Genomic DNA, 21,234 nt, shown 5'->3' with positions numbered 1-21,234 from the left:
GAGAGCAGAGACCTGCCTTGTCTAACGGAGCGTTGGGGTTACTGACTGCGTCCACCCAGGGAGCCCAGCCCAGACGAGCAGAGACGGTCTCTGCTTACAACCCAGTGTGAGAGGCCCCGATAACTTACAGCAAAGGGTCACCAAACAATTGAGGGTTTAAATACCTGGCAATGGAGGCAAGGGCCAAAGGCATCGGGTAAATGGAAAAATGGCGCAGCAAGGATCATCAGGGAAGGCTCCAACAGGGAGAGGAAGTGTGAAATCGTCTGCAGTAAGAGAGCTCCCGCCGCCATGCTGAGGACATAGGCCTGATGGAGAGACAGTGGGGACCAACAGACACGCTAGGGACCTGTGTGAGGTCACCCATGCATGAGGTACAGACCCCCCAGCCAAACCAGAAGGATGCTGAACAAGCCTCAAGACCCCCATCAAGGGACCTGGGACAGAGAGTGAGTAGAGATGCTAGAGGGAGCAGTGATGGACCGGGGACATCGCAAATGCAGCCACCGTCCCCTCACTCTTCAAGACTCTGAAATGTTACCCCCAGTAATGCCCCAGCCTCTTGTCGCTGCTCCCATTCAAGACCCAGCTTCACGTCCAACATTCGAGTGTCACCTTCCCTGGCCCCCCGTCCAAGCCACCTGCCTGCTCCCCGCTTTGGTTGAGCAGCCATCCCTCCACCCCTGGGACCTCACTTTCTGTGCCCCTGCCTTGGTGATGGCTCCTGTCTGCTTTATGTGTTTCTGGTATTGTGACTCTGCTTTGCAGTGGAAGGTTCTCTGGACACAGAATCAAGTGGCCAGGCTTTCAACCGCTCTGACATCACATGCCCCCACCTGAGCCCCCATCCTGTACCTCTCTGGGCCTCAGTTCCTCCACTTGCAAAATCAAGAATGGGCTCCAGGATCTCAGAGGGCTCAAGGGCCAACATTCTATCAACCTGCCTGATTCCTCCAAGGAATACACAACCGCCTGATGGCTGAGCAGAAGCACTGGCCTCTGTGGAAGACTCCCAGAGATCCCCGTATGGTTGGCACCAACTGGCTGATCGACGGGCTAAAGTTTGCCTTGAGTGCCGGTGAAAGCACATTCTGGGACTTTCACATGGAGGTATCATTACAGGGCTGCCCCGGGGAGGGGCAGTAATACTTCGGTGTAGTTACCCAACACCAGCAACGCATCAGCCCTCCCGTTACAGCTCCCTGCTCCAGGGAGAGAACTCATGATCTCATTAAAGTCCAAAAAAATCCCATTAATCGATCCCGTGGTCCCATTGAGTGAATTCAAGGGGGAAAAAAATTGAAGTAAGTCATCCAATGCACGGGTGGGTTGGAGGCAATTCTCTTGCTTTGTTGTAAATATTCATGCCAGCATCACGCATATTCCAACTGCAGCTAATTCCGGGCTGCGTGAAGTGACAGGTGGAAACACAGAGGGATTTTCAGCTTGATGAAGGAAGACCAATTGTCTTTGATAATAGAGAATTGAGGAAGATCTGGAAAACAAGGCAAAACACATACCCTTTCCAAGGCACTCAGTGAGGCACCATTTGACAGGCGCGAACCAAGAGCTCGCTTGAGGGAAATAAGGTAAGTGGTACAGGAACCTCCTTTAGATGGGGTGGTCAGGGAGGGAGCCCCTGGAGACCTAGAGAATGCAAATGCACCACCATGGGAAGATGTAGAGGGAAATCACCCCAGAGAGGACAAAAAGGAAGTGCAAAATCCTGGCAGCAGGAGGACTTGATGCATACGGCAAGAGATTAGTGAGCAAGGGCGAGAGGGGTACACACTGAGCCCGGAGAGACCGAGGGTCAAATTACATAGGGACGCAGACGTCAAAGCACAAGGGTTAGATTCAATTCCAAGGGCAATGGGAATCCATTGGAAAGTTGCGGGTCAAAAAGTGACATGATCCTATTTCTGTTCCAAAAACCATCACTGTGGCTGTGGTGTGGTGATGGCACACATATGAGCAGATCGAAGCTTCCAACAGGGGCGCCTGGGTGGCGCAGTCGTTAAGCATCTGCCTTCGGCTCAGGGCGTGATCCTGGCGTTCTGGGATCGAGCCCCACATCAGGCTCCTCTGCTATGAGCCTGCTTCTTCCTCTCCCACTCCCCCTGCTTGTGTTCCCTCTCTCGCTGGCTGTCTCTCTCTCCGTCAAATAAATAGATAAAATCTTAAAAGAAGAAGAAGAAGAAGAGAAGAAGAAGAAGAAGCAGCAGCTTCCAACAGCCTGTTTAACTCTGTTAAGTTCGGTATTTTCCAAACTAGTTTGATCACAGAACCCCTTTCCCCCCCACCATGGAGCACTTCGGAGTTCTGCGATTCCATTCCCGTAGCAGACAGCATGGTCTAGGGCCGACGATCTCCCAAAGAATTTTCTGTTGCTCTGAAGGTTTTGAGCATCCAAACTGAAGTCTCAAACCCTCTCCAGATGATAGTAACTACTAACAAAAAGACAAATGAATCCATCCGATAGGAAATGGGGACACGCTTTGCATCACCTGCTTAAGTGATTCTGTCGGTCACCTTCATTTTTCAGATGAGAAGCCTGGGACTTTAAACACGGAATGATTTCCTAAAACCCATGTTACTGGGAGCTGGTGACATGGGGATTCTTAACGGCCATATGATAAACACATCCCTGGTCACGACAAGAGGCAGTCTCAGAAGCCTGCCTCCCTCTCCAGTTTCACGTGCGATTTACGGAGGATAATCATCTCCTGCGATCACGCCACCTTAATTTTCTTCTCTTTCACGGCTCCGGGTCCCTTGCTGGGGAGCTTACATGCACATAGCTCAGTGCACCCTCCCTAGCCTGAGATAATTGTGATTTACTCCCTGGTCTTCGCTGGAGGGCAGCACTAGCAGAGACGGCGATGAGAGCTCTAATGTCACCTCTCCAGACCTTCACCCTAATCCCCTGGTAGGTCACGTATGAATTCCCTCAAGCCTGCCACACAGCCGGATACCTGAACAGGCAATGTTGGGCTCTGTCTAAAAACCTAGCTATGACAAATCATAGCTTTTCAAAAGGAACAAAATATCTGAATGGACGAGTCACAAGAGACAAACTAGAAATGGCACCCCACTATTTATCGATGATAGGGAAACGTAGTGAATATATATTATTTCGCCTACACAGAAGACTGTCCAAATTCTACTGGAAAATGTTGTACTCAACCAGGTATTGCTAATGGATATATCACTCACCTTTCTTGGGGCATGGGACTCAAGCTGGATGAATCGAATTCTTCTCAAGAATTTTATTTCAGGAGCACCTGGGTGGCTCAGTCGGTGAAGCATCTGCCTTCGGCTCAGGTCATGATCCCAGGGTCCTGGGATCGAGCCTCACGTCAGGCTCCCTGCTCAGCGGGGAGTCTGCTTCTCCCTCTCCCTTTCTCCCTCCCTCACCCCCACTTGTGCGCTCTATCTCTCTCAAATAAATAAGTAAAATCCTTGGAAAAAAATTGTTATTTCAATGGGAACTGCCAGGAAAGAGGCCTTGGACTCTCTGTTCATGTCACAAAAGTCTTGAATCTGGAACTTTCCTGAGTCACATCTGCAAACCATCCCCTCCCTGCTGATATATGCATATTCACACCCTCTTTCCCTGGTCAGCTGTGAAAAGGCTTGAAGCCAGAGCAATTCCAAGTCACACTGAGAAACCAAGAGACGCATGGCATTAGGATCCTGATTCTAGCTGCCCCCCAATCCAGCCCCATCAACACCACTCCTTTGGTTCTCATTTTTGAGCCCGTAGACATTCCTGCTTTTCTCTAAGCTAAGCCAAGCCAGGGTTCTGTCCTGATTAATACAGAAAATAGGCACACCATTGATTTTTCCTTTGGCTTGGCCCGTTTATAGCTGCTAAATGAAAAGAGAGGAGGGGCGCCTGGGTGGCTCAGTCGGTTAAGCATCCGACTCTTGATTTTGGCTCAGGTTGTGATCTCAGGGTCGTGAGATCGAGCCCTGCATTGGGCTCTGCGCTGAGCGTGGGGCCTGCTTTCTATTCTCTCCCTCCCTCTCCCTCTGCCCCTCCCTGCTTCCGTTCTCTCTCCTCTCTCTCTCTAAAGAAAAAAAAAATGAATAGAAATGAACACTTAATAGGTCAGATAATAGCTGTGTAAGGTCAGCTGAAGGAGACCGAGAGGCCTGCAAAATTCCACAACAGCCCACTTCACGAATCAGCATAGAAAAAAAAAAAAAAAAAGAATGTGTTCATCAGAAGGGTTCTCAGGAATGGAAGAACAGGACAAGGTGACAGAAGAAATGTCAGCCGTGTCCAAATGCTCCCCAGGGTAACCACCTTCTGCAAACGTTCCCCATCTCCACAGCAGGCTGTCCTTAGGGTGTAGCCAAAGTGGAGAGATTACAGCCAACAGCCTTCCAGCGCTGTTCTTTCTGGAAAACCCATCCATCCATAACGCTATCTAGGTCTCTCCGTCTTTATTTCGAGCCCATGTACATCAAACAACTTTTTGATGAGCCCGCTGGTGACATGGATTTCACGTTTTTTCTGATCCCTTTGACGATGATTTTTTTAATATATATATATACAAAATAATAGAGAGGTTTTCCAATGGACATTCAGTGCATGCGTAACGTTCCAAGGCCAAATGTACCAGTTTTATTCACACATGGATTTCCGAGCTTTGTCGGCTGTGGTTTCCACGGACAATCCGTAGTGGATATCTTGGTATCATTCTCACCGCTCTGTGCATTTCAGTCGGCCAGAGAGTCAGTCTCTTGGGATCAGATCATTGTGAGGGACAGAAAAGAATGAGTTTCTGGGTCTTCGAAGAGGAGGGTCGGTTTCAGCCATCCAGTCTTTTCCTCTGGCTGGTGTCCCTGAAGCTTTTCCACGTGGACCAGGCTGACAACACGTGAACACATGTTATTTTCAGCCTACAGGAGTGGCACATATTTGAAAGAGGGGTGAACCCCCTGTTGGAAGATATGCGTTAGCAGGTGCTCATACACTTTTGGTGGAAAACGGGTGCATTCTCGGTGCTGAGAAGAGTTGCTACGGACATCGAGCAGCTCAGCATGTTAACCCTTTAACCAGAAGTCCTCTGTCCTTGGATTTACCCCGAGGGGATAACTGGAAACTGTGCAACATGTATGTATAGGAATACGCACTGCAGCTGTGTTTATACCAGTAAAGTGTTGGAAACCACCAAGGGAATAGTTGAGTAAAATCACGCAGCATGGAATTCCACGCAGTCGTTAAACATGGTTCTTTTTTTTTTTTTTAAGATTATTTATTTATTTATTTATTTGACAGAGAGAGAGACAGCCAGCAAGAGAGGGAACACAAGCAGGGGGAGTGGGAGAGGAAGAAGCAGGCTCATAGCGGAGGAGCCCGACGTGGGGCTCGATCCCATAACGCCGGGATCACGCCCTGAGCCGAAGGCAGACGCTTAACGACTGCGCCACCCAGGCGCCCCTAAAAATGGTTCTATTGATATAACGTGATATTTTCTGGAGTAAAAAGTAAACATTTAATAGAGCAATTTTTTAAAAGATTTTATTTATTTATTTGAGAGAGAGCGAGCATGAGCACGAAGGGGGAGGGGAGGCAGAGGGAGAAGCAGACTCCCCGCTGAGCAAGGAGCCTGATGCGGGACTCAATCCCAGGACCCTGAACTCATGACCTGAGCTGAAGGCAGACGCTTAACTGACTGAGCCACCCAGGCGCCCCAATAGAGCAATTTTTAAGGAATAATGACCGTTTTACAGAATTGTAAACATACTTCACATATATATGTATGCACAGAAAATTATCAGTGGGATGGAGGGAAAGTAGGTGATTTTTACTGTTTGAATTGATGCAATAAGCATGTAGCAATGTTTCCGTCTCTTTCTACATTTTATTGAAAAACGTTTGTAAAGAGATGTTCTGGAAAAAGTCTATAACTCTAAAAATAATATATATCTATATATTTATAAATGCATGCTCTGGGAAAAATCTCAAACTCTTCTCAAACAAAGCTCATGTATGGAAAACACCCACTTTAGCACCTGTGGCTTCTCCAAAGAACCCGGGTTTACTTCCCAGATTATATGCATTTCAAGGGCAGAGGGCAGATGGGAGGAAGGAAGCAACGAGAAGAGAAGGTGGTGGTGTAACTCTTACCCATGGCCAAGTACCATCCCGGGATTAGAGAGCAGCGTTCCGACCAAGTGCTGAAACAGGATTTCCTCTAGCTGCTTTGTCCCTGAGGCAGAAAGGGAGTCCTCACAGTTAATTGGTAGAACCAAGTACATTGTTATTTTTATAAATGACATTACATTAACAGGGCTAAGTCGTGTTGTTTGTAGGTTTCATAAATACATATTATTTAAAAAATACAATGGAGGGGGGCCTGGGTGGCTCAGTCAGTTAAGCATCTGCCTTCAGCTTGGGTCATGATCCCAGGGTCCTGGGATCGAGCCCCACATCAGGCTCCCTGCTCAGTGAGGAGTCTCCCTTTCCCTCTACCCCTCCCCTTGCTTGTGCCCTCTGTCAAATAAATAAATAAAATCTTTTAAAAAATTAATTAAAAAAAATAAAACGAAACACAATGAAGTAGAAAACAAGGTCAATAATATACATTCTCGGCTCATCCATGTGCTACCTTGTTGAACACAGGCTTATAAAGATGGGCCATGCCTTGGGCATGGGAGACAGGGCAGCGTCCTAATGAATGTGGGTTCTAGAATCAGACGACCGGGTTCAAGATTTGGCTACTCCATCTATGAGCCAGGGGTCTTTAGATAAATCGCTTCATCCCTCCAAGCCCCCACTTCCTTGTCTCTGAAACAGGCATAGTAATAAAAGCATATAGTGCATAAAGCCAATTTTGGGTAAAAAATGTAAGGTAGTATGCCTGGTACCTTGCAGGCATTAAAAGACAAGACAACAAGCCCCCCAAATGGAATTGCTTTTGCTAAGTCCCACATCACCAAACGGAGACTTAATTACAATCTCGCTCTCCCAGAAATAGAATCTTACAGCAGTCAGGAATCACCTGATCAGCGCTAGTGAGGCCATCTGCCTGGTAGACCCCCGTTGTCCCCTAAAAGAAGTGACCTCGCAGTAGACAACCTGCTGTTTTGCAGGTATGGCTTCCTTGTTCCGACCGCTTTCTGCCTATAAAAGTCTTCCATTTTGCACAGCTCCTCCAAGCTCCTTGCTCTTTGCTAGATGGGAAGTGCCCTGTTTCACGCACGAACGGTTGAATAAAGCCAACAAGATCTTTCATATTTACTCAGTTGAATTTTGTGTTTTAAGACATTCAACAACGGGATAGCTATGATCGCGAAAAGTGCTCCAAAATCATTTATCGATGGGACCGCCAACCAAAGTTGCCCATCCGCACAAAATGGTAGTCTTCAAGCGACGGTAGCTTTCTATCATGAGTTCTGTGATATTATTTGGATATGAAGGTCTTTGCATATAGTTTACCCCTCGGCAATATTCTTTTCTCTTTTTCCTTCCCTCCTGACCACCTGCTTATTTGTTCAGATCTTTGCTCACAGTCCTTCTTGACTTCCTCAGATGAAATCATGCTTCTCTACTTCCAGAGCCATGCGTTCTTTCTGAATATTTACCGCACTTTGCAATTGCCTATTGATTTGTAATTACTTGTGGCTATCTCTTGAAGGTTCATCTCCTCCTGCGATATTGTGATTTATAATAAGAAATATCTATATTTGGTCTTTGTCCTAAAACCCTTGGAATTTCCTGTGCTGAGAGCCATCAAGGTGTCTTTTGCTATGTTAACAGGGTGACTCTTTGTGGGGGGAGCACCTGAGGAGGGAGGCTGGTTGCCAAGGGAACCGTCCACGTGATCAGAGGTTTGGAACCTTCAGTCCCTCTTGGACCTTGTTGGAGAGGAGAGGGGCTGAAGGTTGAATCACCAATGGCCAATGACTTTAATCGAGTGGGCTTATGTAATGGAACGTCCATAAAGTTGGGAGTGCTTCCGGGTTGGTGGACACGTGGAGAACAGGGAGAGTGATAGATCCCAGAGAACACGGACTCTTCACGCCCTTTTCTCACACCTGCCCCTGTGCATCTCTTCCATCTGGCTGTTTCTGAGTCACTACCCTTTTATCACAAACTGGTCATCTTGTAAGTGAAATACTTCTCTGAGTTCTTGGGCCACCCTCGTAAATGTATCCAACCCAAGGAGAGGACGGTGGAAGTTCTAATGTATAGTCAGAAGCACAGATGACACCTTTTGATTGGACTCTCAGATCTCGGGGGTGAGGGGCAGCCCGTGGGGCTAAACCCTTAACCGGTGGGATCTGACACTGTCTTGGGTAGACAGTGTCAGAACTGAATGAACTGCCTGGTGATGCTGGAAAACCCACCCGTGGAAATCGATGCTGGAATCCTTTCCCTTCCCCGGGGGGGAGTGTCACCTGCCTCAGAGGGCAGAGGCCACACCCCTTTCTCAGCATTCTTCCACTGTCAGGATATGATTGGTCTTCAAGAAATAGATCCTGAGAGATGCCTGGGTGGCTGGGTCGGTTAAGCATCTGCCTTCGGCTCAGGTCATGATCCCAGGATTGCGGGACCGAGTCCCAAGTTGGGGACCCTGCTCAGCAGGGAACCTTCTTCTCCTTCTGCCTGCTGCTCCCCCTGCTTGTGCTTTGTCTTTGGCAAATGAATAAACAAAATCTTTTAAAAAAAAATAGATTCTGAATAAATGTATTAAAACATTTTAAAAGGCAGTGTGCTTTCAAACAATTTAGTACTGGCACCTGGGGGGCTCATTCCGTTAAGCATCTGCCTTCGGCTCAGGTCATGATCTTGAGGGCACGGGATCGAGCCCCAGGTCGGGCTCCCTGCTCAGTGGGGAGTCTGCTTCTCCCTCTCTCTCCTTCTGCCCTTCCCCCTGCTTGTGTTTGCTCTTCCTCTCTCTCTCTCTGTCATATAAATAAACAAATAAAATCTGAAAAAATAAATTAATTAGATAAAATAAATGAAACAATTTCGTACTTACGTACAGTTCTAAGTAATTATAATTGTACCTGCATACAACTGAGTGCTTTTCTCTATAGAATGAAATGGTCTTTAATCACAGATGAGCCAATCCTAGTCGTGCACCCAGCCCGAGAAAAACTCATTTTAACTTACCTGGAAGCTTTATTTTTGACATGATTAATGTCCAGAAACTTTTGAGACTTGACTGGTAACTACTTATCCACTCCTAAAATGGGATCTGTGAGTAATTTGGCATCAGAGGACTGAGAAGGGAATAAAATGAGTTGAAACGGAGTGTCTTCTGAGGAGTGGGAAGGGGGGCAGGCTGCACGGGGGCCTCGAAGAATTAATTGGCACGTATAATTTTCCTTAAAAAAAAAAAACCCTCAAAAAAGAAAGGAAATGGAAAATCAAAAATAAGAGAAATCAGTGGGTGGGAAAAAAAGAGCACAGCGCACTGTGGTGGCCCACAATGTTGTGTCTTGGGGGCAGAAACACTCCGCAGGAACACATTGTATAAAAGTTTAAAAGTCTTTGGGGCGCCTGGGTGGTGCAGTCGTTAAGCGGCTGCCTTTGGCTCAGGGCGTGATCCCAGCGTTCCAGGATCGAGTCCCACATCGGGCTCCTCCGCTGGGAGCCTGCTTCTTCCTCTCCCACTCCCCCTGCTGTGTTCCCTCTCTCGCTGGCTGTCTCTCTGTCACATAAATAAATAAAATCTTAAAAAAAAAAAAAAAGTTTAAAAGTCTAAAGAAGTAAAAAACAAAAAAACAACCAAACAACAAAACAATTCACTGCTCAGGGGCAATCACTTGACTACATCTTTCTATAACACGTATTTTAATGTGTTTCAAATAGCTGAGCTAATGAAGGTAGGATTCCATATCCTGATTTTTTCACACAATATTACAAAAGAACCATTTCCCCCATGGTTGTTTGCTAAGAAAGAGAGCAACTCGGGGCGCCTGGGTGGCACAGCGGTTAAGCGTCTGCTTTCGGCTCAGGGCGTGATCCCGGCATTCTGGGATCGAGCCCCACATCAGGCTCTTCCGCTATGAGCCTGCTTCTTCCTCTCCCACTCCCCCTGCTTGTGTTCCCCCTCTCGCTGGTTGTCTCTCACTGTCAAATAAATAAATAAAATCTTTAAAAAAAAAAAAAAAAGAAAGAGAGCAACTCCTTGAAATCTTGATAAAGATCATAACTTTTGATTCTGTATTCGTCCTAATTCTGTTTATGTCTAGACCGAGCAAATAATCAAAAAGGGAAAAGTATGTACGAGATTTTCATGAGCCCACTGTTTATAATAGCAAGAAATTGGAAACAGGCAGGATTTCCAATAATAGGGAAAAGGCTAAGCAAATTATGGTAAATCCATAAGAAAGACAACTTGAAGTCATTAAAAATGATGTTTTCTAACAATGTTTATAGTTGTGAGTCTGTTTAATGAGTACAAATGAAATGTGAAATAAATAAAGCGAGATACGAAACAATATATATTTATATCTAGTTTTTATACGACATATATAAATTTATATATGAGCGGGTACAGAAAAAATTGAAAGTATTATCCTCTAAGTGTTCACCGTGATTATTTCCAGGTGGTCGGATTCCAGTAATTTTTATGCTCTCATTATATTTTTCTCTAGTTTCTAAATTTTATATGATAAGTAGGCATTAATTTCTTTATCCAGAAGGGGAAAGATAATATTTTTAGAAAGCCCCTTGATTGAGTTAATGCAAAAAAGTCATTAGAAATTTTTTTTTTAAAAAGCCTTGAATAGTTCTGCTCTGTACATGAATGATAGCTGTAAATAAATCATATTTGTATGACAGTCCTTAATTAGGTAGAAATAGTAGTACTTAAAAAAACTTTCTTGGGTTAAGTTTTAAAGCTTTTGATTCATAAATTCCGAGCTAAGTACTCGAGCTGTCAGGGCCTTCAGATCCATCACTGCGTATCCAGGCCGCTTTTTTTTAATGACATTTCGAAATGTTATTTTACCAACTCAGGGACTGGAGATGATCCAGATGATAATGACTTGAATTTTACCAACTCTTGAGGTCAAAATTTATTTTTTCAGGGACGTATTTATGTTTCTTTCCTCTAAAACAGCCCAGCCCATTCACAGGACACCACACCAAAGGTAAAGACGTGGATAGATTTTCCAGATTGGGGGATAGCTTCACGTAGCAGCCCAGACACAGGCCGTGGGAGAGAGGAGAGCAGGGGGACAGGGACGGGATCCGGGGACCTGCCCACAAAGAGGCAGGAGCTTGGCCCCCGGGGATGCGCTGTTCTTCCGGTCCACATCTGCTTTAAAATTGGGGGCAGAATATTCTACTGGAAAGAACACAGACAGCAGAGTCAGACTGGAGTCTAAGGCCTGGCTCAGCTACCTGAAACCTCTCTCTAATTTCTGCAAAGGGCCCTCACAACAGCCCTGTAAAAAAAAATCTCTAATTTTTTTTTAATATTGGCCATCAATTCTTGTCTTTAATGTCAAAACGCCGGTGGGCCGAATCGAACACATCTATGGGCAGGACTCATCTCGGGGCCTTAGTATTTGCTGTTGACAATAAGAACCCAGCCTTAGAAGTCAACCACTGGTTTGACTCCTGCCTTCCGAACTGCATGACCTTGGGCCCGTGTGACCTTGGCCAGGTGACTGAGTCTTGCAAAGCTGCAGCGTCTGCGTCTTTAGAATGGGGGGGGTCATAAGTTAATGTCACAGAAGTCTGGATTAAGTGAGATGATGTGTGTGTTTCACACGGCACCTTACACAGTAAGCTGAACAACGGGAGTTACTATTACTGTTGTCGTTGTTGTTGAAAGTCGGCTGGTCGATAGACACTGAAGAAGAAGAAATCAAGGGACAAACCCAAATGTCCGTTAACAGCAAGTGTGGTACATTCACGGAATTGAACGCTATGTGGGTCAGATTAAGGAAGAAGCACAATGGGGGCCCCTGGGTGGCTCAGTCAGTTGAGCATCGAACCCTTGATTTCAGCTCAGGTCATGGTCTCACGGGTCCTGGGATCGAGCCCCACGTCGGGCTCCTTGCTGGACAGGGATTCTGCTTGAGATTCTTTCCCTCTGCCCCTCCCTCCACTTGTACCCGATCCCTCTCGCTCTCTCTCTCTCTCGTATAAAATAAATAAATCTAAAAAAAAAGAACCACAACAAAGCACACGGCACACATGACAGTTACCAGCACCGGGCTGAATGAAGGCAGCGGGTACGAAAGAATAAGATTCCAGCTGCCCGAAGTTGAAAATCAGGCAAAACCAATCCTTAGCGTTCATGGGGCAGAACCCCAGAAAGTCGTGAAACGATTATCTCAGATGGGAGGATATGGGTACCCTCTAGCGGGGATTGGGGGGACCCCTTTGGAGGGGGACACGCAGGGGCCTCTGGGGTGCTGATAATGGTCTATTTCCTCATCTGAGTCCATATCCACGGGACAGTTGTTCAAATGTCATAGGGGTTTCATGGATTTGTCTCTGAGTCCATTTCGCAAATTTTTCTAAGTGTAGAAACAGAAAAAAAGCAGAAGGGAGCAGGGAGTGGAAGCGCCTGGCGGAGGCGTTCCGGAGAGAACTAACCACAGACACAAGGTCAGGGCTGCGAAGACACGGGCTGTATGCTGAGAAGCAAAATAATTCAGGGTAGCTGGAGCCTAAGTCATGCGCAGAGGTGGAGGGAGGAGAGGCAGGCGGGGGCCAGATCGCCGCAAAGGGGTGCCATCGCGTGATGAGGGCTGGAGCCCAGTTCCTGCCGATGGTGGGAACTCCTACAGCAAGTCAGGTGCTCGGTGGACGGCAGGTGGTGGGCAGGGACGTGGAAGGAGGTTCTTCCTGTAATCAAGCTGAGATCATGTGGGTCTTGGGGGACAGAGCCGTGGGGGCGAGGGGGGCACCAAGAAGCCATAGAAGTTGGAATTGTCTGAGAGGACGAACTGATGGGGAAGGTTGGAGACCAGACAGTGGACTATGTTGCAAAGTGCTACAGAGTGGATTGTAGGGAAAACACGGGGCAGATGGCTGAAGAAGGCAGATGATGACGGTGTGTGCACTTGAACCTTCAAAACTGGTTTCAAAAAAGATGGAATTGGGGCGCCTGGGTGGCTCAGTCAGTGAAGTGTCAGCCTTCGGCTCAGGTCATGGTCCCGGGGTCCTGGGATCGAGTTCCGCATCGGGCTCCCTGCGCAGCGGGGAGTCTGCCTCTCCCTCTGCCTCTGCCCCTCACCCCTCCTTGTGCATGCTCTCTCTCTCTCAAATAAATAAATAAAATCTTAAAAAAAAAAAAGTTGGAATTTGGGCTGGGCTGGGCTGCAAAGGAGCAAGGGACAGGGAGAAAGTGGGGAATGGTTAGGCTCCGGGCAATTCAGTGAGGAAGGGAAATTGTATATTAGGGAAAAACTGAACAAGAGATATCTCCTTGCAGGGGAAGGGGTCAGTAGCTTTCGGTCCGTGACCTCTGTTTTAACACCCACGTTCCTCTTTCCACAGGTGCAGACTGAGTCAACCCTTGCACCGTCTCTTCACACCTGGGTGTCGGTGCAACCTTCCTGCCCGCAGTGTCCCCTCCGGCTGTCAGGAGTGGGAGGCAAAAACAGGAGTGGGAGATGCCCAGGGGCACACGGGGTGGGGAGCTGGGGCCACTCACCTGGCTGCAAGCTGGTCCCCCATGCCTGGGTCAGGAAATCACCGATTCACGTGGGGGCTTAATCCCCAAGAGGGGCACTGCATGGGGAACGGATGCCCAGGGGCACACATCCTGACGGGCAGCGGATGAGGATTTCCGGGTACCCACTGGCCCATCCAGTGCTGGGTTCAAGCCCCTGGCTGGAGAGGGCAGGGATCAGAGCCGAGGGTAAGAGGTACCTGGGGCGTTAGGGACCCAAACAGACAGGAGTCCAGGGCAGTGTCTAATTCCGGAGGAAATACAAAATCCTAAAGCATTCACACCTACTAGACTAATGGGGGGTGGGCAGGAGGGTCTCCCACAGCTCTGAAGCCACTGGGGTTTGAAGGACTTACCCTGGGGCACTAAACAGTGGTTTTATACAAATGGGGTTGTTTTTAGTTACCCCCACACCTGAACGAGAGGCTTTAGATAGCCGTCCCGTCCTGATCACAATTAAGCCAGGAGCGGTGACTGCACGAAAAGCAATGTTTCTCGAATATTACACGTGCCAGATGGTATGGCACGTGCTTCACACATGAATTCTCCTTTAATCCTTATAAACCTGTTAGGCCAGTATCATCGATTATAACGTGCTGTTAAGGAATCCAGTTCAGAGAGGGTTAGTGGTTTTCCCAAGGCAATGGAGCCAGTAAGCGGTAGTTCAGAGCTTCAGATCGGGAAGAAAGGGGCTGAGCGTATAGGTAGAAAGTGTAAGAACCTCAAGATGGGGGAACTGAGGCAAGAGGGACTTGATGTTCTGAGGCTATGCCTCTCCCCATCCTTGCGAGCCTTCAGGCTCCTCTTCTCCTGTCTCCCCGGGAAACCAATGGTCAGATCCCCAATAAGACATAAGCAAATGGTCATTTGGGCAGAAGACAAAGACCCGAATGGACATTCACATTCAGAATCACCCAAATGGCAGTGTAGGTCTCGGGGGGAACTCATTCCTCATGATTTACACGCATAATCCACAGAAAAGATTACCCATCCCACTGAAAGAGCTTGCCAGATTTCAATGGTTACCAACTAGTTCCTTTAGAGTCACCATGTGCTAATGAGGGTTAACTTAATGACATGACTACATTAAACCAAGTCCTCGATCGCCATTTCAAAACACTCACCCCTGGTACCCTGTGTAATACATCGTTTTGATGCTGTGCGGGCACCTGGACCCCTAGGAGCTCAAGAAGCCTCGAACACGCTCAAGATGAGAACCTTCAGCTACTGAGCAAACGCACGGATGTGTGTTTCTATGCATGGAACATTCAGGAAAAATAAACTAAATTGACATACTCTCCAAATAAAATCCTATAAATAATTAAAAAATTATAAATAATTATAAACATTATAAAAACTATAAATAATCGAAAAATTCCTACTAAAAACTCAGTAAAATGAGACAATTTTCCCCAGAGCACACCCCCCCCCCCACATGGCTAAGATCTTCTCTGACTTCCAACAGCTCAGCCTGCCCTTCCAAGCTCTCAGACCCTTAGGGAGCTCATTCAATCCGACTGTGCCCGTGTTGTGACATTTGGGGAAACGGCCACTGGAAAAGCAGGGGTTAGTCATCCAGCCAGAGCCCTCCCCCAGCCATCTTCCCATCCGGGCCCTCATTGTAATGTCTGCATAACTGCAGCGAGGCACTCCTGGTCCTCAGTTTCCCCGCCAAGCTGCAGCGTTGATAACCACCCAGGTGTTTCATTTAGAAACCTGTTTTCATCCTTGGTGTCTCCTTAAATTCCTCCTCTTGGCTCTCGATGGTTCCCGTTGACTTGCCTCCACCTCCAACCCATTATGCCAGTTCCGTAGCCTTCCGAGCATACACCTTAACGCTCATAGCCAAATAAAATAACTAGAATTTTAACTGCAGGGAAGCCAAGGTCTTGTCTTTCACTTGCTAGGCTCACAGGTCCCTTGTGGTTATCACTTCTCTCTTCTCACACCCTCGCTTCATTCTCAGGGGCAGAGCTGATACTCCAAAGTCTTCCATATCCCGTTGCAAAGGTCCGCAAAGCCCGTAAAGGTTAAGAAAGGCTTTGGGGTTGCACGTTGGAGAGAATTCGAGCACCTCTTGCTAACAACTTAAATGGGGTATCGGACTGTTTTGGGTTGAACTGCATCCCCCCAAAACATAGGCAGAAGTCCTAGCCCCCAGTACCTGTGAATGTGACCTCCTCTGGAAATGGCTATTTGCCAATGTAATCGAGTCAAGATGAGGTCATTAGGGAGGGCCCTTATCCAAGATGGTGGATGTCCTCCCAAGAAGGGGGAGATTTGGAAAGAAAGGGAATTCATACACACACACACACACACACGAAGGAGAATACCATGTGAAGACACCGACACAGGAAACAGAGGCAGAATGGAGTTTTGCTGTCCCAAGCCAAAGAATGCCTGGGGTTTCCAGAAGCTTCCAGAAGTTAAGAAAGGATTCTCCACTGAAGGTTTTGGAGTGGAGCATGGCTCTACACACACCTTTATTTCAGATGTCTGGCCTCCAAAACTGTGAGACAGTCCCTTTCTGTTGCTTCAAGGCACCCAGTTACAGCCGCCATAGGATGCTCCGTACCACACAGGTCTAATCATTCTGCCTCTGCCATAGAAAATCTGCCCATCTCTCCCTGGGGACCTGGCCTCTCTCATGTCTCTGGGGGACACTCTCAGAGCCCACCTGCTCTCTGTCTTTCTCCCTCCAGTTTCTGTCTCCCTAGATGTCTCTCTAGAGCTCATCTCAAAAAATTAAAATCCCTTCATTAATTTTTTCGTTGCCCAAAGAAGCCACCTTTCACATTTCTTTTCAGTAGCTCTTAGCCTCTCCTGTCTCAGCACCTCTCACCCAGACTGAAGCCCAAAGCCTTCCCTTTTTAAAACCCAAAGTCGTTATTGTTTCTTAAACCGTAAGACAAGCTCTTTAAGAAATATTCCATCCTCATTAAAAGCTGGCTTTTAAAATATCACTTCTCCTCCACGTGAAGCTATGTTGTCACTCACCTGTTTAAACTTCTTATCCTCTTACCCTCGGGATATAATCCCAACTCTTTTTTCCTTCCTTCAACAGACAATGAAGCAGCTCTTCGGTACCTCCAAGACCCTTTCCTGATGAGTAAGAAGCCATAGTCTCTGCTGTCAAGAAGACGGCAGACTAGGGCCGAGGACAAGCAAACACAAGCACGTGCATAGCTACACATCGCAGCAGGTGCTGTGAAGGAACAGGATTGGATTCTCCGAGCTGAAATAAAAGCATACACACCCCCAGATTTCGTGGCTTAAGACCAAAAGCAGTTACAATCTCTCTCTATTTAATTGGTTGACTGGGCTCAGCTGGGTGGTTCTTCTGACCCCACGTGATGTCAATAAAAGCTGCAGTCAGCGGGGGTGGGGGGGGAGAGCTCAAGGAGCTGGAACCGCCAAGATGGCGGGCTAATATGGCTGGCAGTTGAGTCTGGCTGTCTTCTGGGAGCTCGGCTGAGACTGTTGACCAAAATACACACACATGGTCTCTCCGTGGGTTTTGGGCTACTTGTAGCATAGCAGCGGGAGTCCAAGAGGGAGCATCTCAAGAGTGAGTGTTCTAAGAGAGGAGAAGACCAAGGAAGGGCAGTGATCACAGCCCTGTCTGTTGTCTTCGGATGGCTAAGGGGGTCTGAGGCACAGTGCCACGTCATTGTGGGAAAAGGCTATCCAAGGGTGCGAACACCAGCTCGTCTGGTTCACTGGGGTAACCACAGCGAGAGAAGCCCTCCCTCACTAAGGAATGAATTCATGAAGTTAAGGGTGCTGAGATCTGGAAGATGAGTCTAAGCTAGCCAGGCAAGGAACTGGGAGCAAGGCATCCACACAGAGAACTCGGCTTCCCCCCGGAGCAAAAAGAAGACTCTTGTGGTTGGAGCATGGAGAACAGGAGGAGAGGGTCTAAAACGAAGCTCGGTAGGACTTCCTGGGCAAATTAATGAGATTTATCTGAAATATAATAGGAGGCTATCGAAGAGTTTTTAGCAGGAAGGGTACACAGTCCAATTTGAGTTTTAAAAAGATTCCCCAAAGTGTGGCGAGTAGAACAGACCAGGGGGAGCAGGGGGAGGCGTGTGGGAAGCCAGGTGCGAGGCGAGCACAGTAGCCCAGCGAGACAGGAGGGTAGTTGGTGCCAGGGGTGGTGTCACAGGAGACAGGAAGAAGTGAAGGGACTCGGGAGGCTTTCTGATAGTTGCCATGGCAGGACTTGGTGATGGGTCGGATGTGAGGAATGCGAAAGAAAGAGATCCCAAGTGTTCTGGCTTGATCCGGGGAGGAGATGCACTAAAGAGAACCATGAGTTCAATCTGGGGCATGCTTTTATTTGAGATGCTCATGGAAATATCCAAATAGAGGTATCAGGTAGGTGACCGGAGCTCAAACGCAGCTTGCTGTTAATTTGCCTGCAATATGATTTTGTGCTTATTCCTTCCAGAACCATCCTCTCCTCTCCCCCAACACACTCCATGCTGATCCTTACTAAACGGCCTGCACTGGCCAGCTGGCTGTATTTATTCATGGCTCTCTCTGCCCTCTCCCTAGCACCCTCCATCCATCACCTGGCTACATCTTCTCAGGTATGTGGGTATGACCCTCCCTCTCCTCCACCCCAAATCAGGTTAGGACCTCTTGTCCTGATTTCTCCCAGCCCTTCGTCGTGGCCCTTGTCATATTGCATCCTGGCTGTCTCTGTACACGTCCTTCAACTTCTCCCTGGAATGTGAATTCCTCGAAGCAGGAAGCATGGTGTGTTTAGGGTTGTGTCCCTAGCAGCGGTAAGCACTCCGTAAATATTTATGGAATGAACGAGCCGATCTCTGACTCCAGCCTCTTCTTGCTCTGATTCGGATGGGGTATCATATCCAAAATAAAGGTCTCGGAGCCTCCCTCCCATCAGATGCCTTCCCTTCTCAAGGAGCTCCAGAGACCTCTGTTGGTTACTGCTTCCAAGGGAGTCTTGGCGTCCTCTATTACGTAACTGTCTTCTCTCACTAGATATATAAAAGAGAAAGCATGTGGAGCCTAGGTGTTTTGAGGTCAGGATTCTGTAGAGAAATTTTAAGAGCTTCTGTGCAGCGCGGGGCGGGGGGACGACTTAAGATGGGAGATACTGGGGGCTGAAAAGGGAAATGTGAAGGAGCCTCTAATCCCCTCACTCACCTATAGGGGCAGTAGAGAGCATCTTCTATGACTTTTAGGAAATGCAACGCTGGGATCCTTAAGCCCCTTTTGGTTCACACACGCAAAAACGAGACTGTTGCGAGACTGTTGCACGGAGCCAAAGACGCCAAGCTCTCAAATGGGGAACGCAGGCTTTGAGCCCGCAGACACGTTACCACAGCCGACTTTGCCCAACGAGGCTGCTCTATTATCTTTCACACCTTGTCATCAGAAAAATAGGTGAGAACAGAAAAACGAGATTGGATGCTGCTATTTGGACCTGGAGATTTAGATCCACGTGTTAGAGCTGGGAACACGATGGCCAGATGGGAGCTCCAGCCTTACATCAGTGGGTTTGGGGGGTCAATTGCGAAGGATAAGAAGGAATCATGACAATTGGAAAGGAAATGCAGGGAATATATTGTTGAAGGTTGAATCTAGAAGGTTAGGTGAAACGGGGGGATTTAAAGGATTTTAGCTCTCCTCTATCAGCCTATCATTCCACTCTCAGGAATGTGTTAGAGATGACAGCATGGGGGCGACCTGAGTAAAACAGGACCCAGCAGAGAAGGAAGCCAGGCAGCCGTGGCCACGATTTGAAATGCAGAGGGAGCTACTTTGCAAAAGGAGACCCAGAGTTTTAAGGGGTGACTCTGCTTAGTAATTGCCTTGGTAGATGAAAAGTCTGGTACAGAAGACAATGAGCTTGATTAGAGATCCAAGGGTCTCTGGTTTCAAAATGACAGGAAACGATATGAAGTCTAGGCTCTCATGCGGTGATTCTCCGGGTTTTGCATGAATCAGAATCCACTGGAGAGCTTATGACATCCTGCATTTCTGATTTAGTAGGTCCGAGGCGGGGCCTGAGAATTGGCTATGCCTATCAGGTCCCCAGGGCTGTGGTCCAGAAGCCACACTTTGAAAACCATGGCTCTTAAGCTTGGCTACGTGTTAGGATCACCTGCGGAACTTTTGGGGTTACATTATTTTATTTTGAAATGTCTTCCAGCTTTCCTGAGATATGACAAATAACATCGTGTCAGTTTAAGGTAGGCAACACATCGACTTGATCATCTATAAACCTCCAACTTTTTTCCAGTACAGCCTTAGCTAACACCTCCACCCCTTCCAGTGACTCATTTCTTCTTTGTGGTGAGAACATTTAAGACCTACTCTCAGCGCACCATTGAAACATAGGATACAGTATTATCCATGATAATCACCGTGCTGTACATTACACCCCTAAACTTGCTCATCTTATAACTGGAAGTATGTTCTCTTTGACCAATATTTCCCTATTTCTCCCACCACCTCCCCAACCTGCAGTAACTTACCACTCTCTACTCTCTTGCTTCTCTGAATGTCTCTTTTAGATTCCACAGAGAAGTGAGACCATGCAGTTATTTGCCCAAACTTGAGAACTACTGCTCTAAACTGCTCTCATATTAACGAGTAGATTTTAGGTCCATTTTATCACCTCTCTGTAGAAAAAGCAGAAAATCGATGGGATGGGTGTAAAGTCAGGTCGGCATTCAAGGCCCACACATATGTCACCTAGCAAGCAGCATATTCCTAAGTTCGAAGGAACCGATCTCTATACCATGCTGGTTGTTGAAAACCAAACATTAATGAAGATCTGTTTCCCGTCTGACCCGCTAGTGACCTCCGCTTGGGTGGGGTGTTTTTTCACAGCTTTCCCAGAATGCTAGGCTGACTTCCAACTCTGGGTCTCTGTGCAAGATGTTTTCTTGGTGTGAATCAGTGTTCTCCAAAATGCAAGAAAATCCAGAGTGCTACCGGAGAGGATTTGGGGGGCGCTCCCGTTTTAGGCATTCAAGGCAGGATGTTAATTTGCTAAGCGCTACTCTTTGCCAGGAGTGACCGTTGCCAGGAGCAGCGGGTAAGCCAACGGCAAACCTGGCTTGAGTTAGATGCAGCTAGAAATTGTTAGCATGGATTTGTTTTTATTGTATTTCCTTTTTTTTGATTACCTCCTCTTTATGGCAAGAAATAACGGCTTTTCACCTAAGATTGTCATACAGTCCCTTTCTAAATTAAGTAAAATCAAAGTTTTAGTTCTACAGAATGAATGAAGTCCCAGGGACCACTGTATACTATAGTGACTATAGTTAACAACACTATACTGAATAAAAAAATTGCTGAGAAGGTATCTTAGGTGAAATGTTCTTATCACAAAAAAATAAATAAAAAAATAAAGATGGCAGGAGGAAACTTTTGGAATGGGTGGATATATTTATGACATTGATAGTGGTTATTTTATGAGTGAACACTACCATGAAATTCGAGTTACATACATTAAATATGTACACTTTTGGTAAGCCAATCATACCTCAATAGAGTGGTTTGAAAAATACGAAGTCAGAACTCTCAGGTT

The sequence above is a fragment of the Ursus americanus genome, chromosome 14 (assembly GCF_024610735.1).
Source record: "Ursus americanus isolate L20-20 chromosome 14, mUrsAme1.1.p, whole genome shotgun sequence".
NCBI lineage: Eukaryota > Metazoa > Chordata > Mammalia > Carnivora > Ursidae > Ursus > Ursus americanus.
This window is presented reverse-complemented; position numbering follows the sequence as displayed.